Below are 1,338 nucleotides of genomic sequence, written 5' to 3' on the forward strand. Positions count from 1 at the left end.
AGAGAAAGAGCCTATGAGTGGGAAACCCTCTCTGTCCGCTGGGTTTTAATTTATACTCGGTTTGCTGAAGCCTTACTCTTTTGCATAATAAACGCTTTGGTGGAAACGCTTTTACTCCGAGCTTTATTTCCGCAGTCCGGCAGGTGATGGTCATTTGGTCGTCGGGCAGCATCTGGTGCTCTTGCACCAAACTGGTGACTTCCAGAGAGCAGCGTGGTTCCTTGGGAGGTGCAGGTGGCCACAGGCACACCTGTGGGGGGAGGGCTGGGAGTGGCCCCATCTGCGCCGGCGGCCGTGCCTAGGGGCCCTGAGTGCCGTACCAGTGGGCTGGAGTGCAGGGTCCCCGCACCGGAGCCCAGCTTGGCGCACAGGGAGGCCAGCGAGCAGCCAGTCAGCAGAGGGTGCCTGGGACTTGCAAACGGCTGCTCGCGTGCGGCACCAAACCCCAGGCTGCGGGCTTGGGGAGGGCGGGAGGGCGACAGAGGTCTCTTTCGGCCAGGTTCCCTCTGCTTGGAGCGACTGTATATGTGGCCCCCACTCCCCAAGCCAGCAATGCATGCTGGGTAGTCTCTGAGATCAAAACCCAAGGTCGCGGCTGGTGTGAGCAGCTGAGGTTCCGCAGGAGGGACGTGCATCTGTGCCGGGCATGTGGGGACCAACTCCGAGCAGAAGGCATGCAATTTGCAGCCTGGCCTCACGGCGGTGGCGGGGGAGTTCAATTCCTTTCAACAAATACTTGCCCTGCACCTACTATTTCTGTGCCCAGAGCTCGCAGGCGACCGCGGGGACAGACACACCGCCAGACTTAGGGGCCTAACACGTTGCCATTGGATTCCAGGCACATCAAACCATCACACGGCTGTGTCACCACGCGCACCGGCCAGGCAGGGGGGGAGTGGCTGCCAGCGGGGGGTACAGCCCGAGCCCCCACTGGCCGCAGGGGGAGCAGGGACGTCGCGGGTGGAGGGCCTCTGAGGAGGGACGGAGCGCAGGCTGCAGGCCCTCATCCCGTATCCTGGTCAGGAGGCAGGAGGGGATGGGAAGAGGTTGTGCTCGCTGCCTGAGCCCTTGTGGGCTGCTCCTCCTTTGTCTTCCGCTCCCTCTCCCTGGGCACTGTAAAGACCTCCCTGTGGCTGGATTCACCTGTTAGTCAGAGTGAGTCAGCCTCACACCCTGGACCTAGTTTCAAGGTCCGCCGAGGTACATGCAGGCCGCGTGACCCGTATGGCTGGCTTGAAAATAAGAGTTTGACTCAATTCCATCAAGAATCCAGCTCGAGATGCGGGGAGGAAAGCCGGCAGCGAGGCGTGGGTGCCACGGCGGGCCTGGGGAGGGGCT

The sequence above is a fragment of the Crocuta crocuta genome, unplaced genomic scaffold (genome assembly GCF_008692635.1).
Source record: "Crocuta crocuta isolate KB4526 unplaced genomic scaffold, BGI_CrCroc_1.0 scaffold243, whole genome shotgun sequence".
NCBI classification, from domain to species: Eukaryota; Metazoa; Chordata; class Mammalia; order Carnivora; family Hyaenidae; genus Crocuta; species Crocuta crocuta.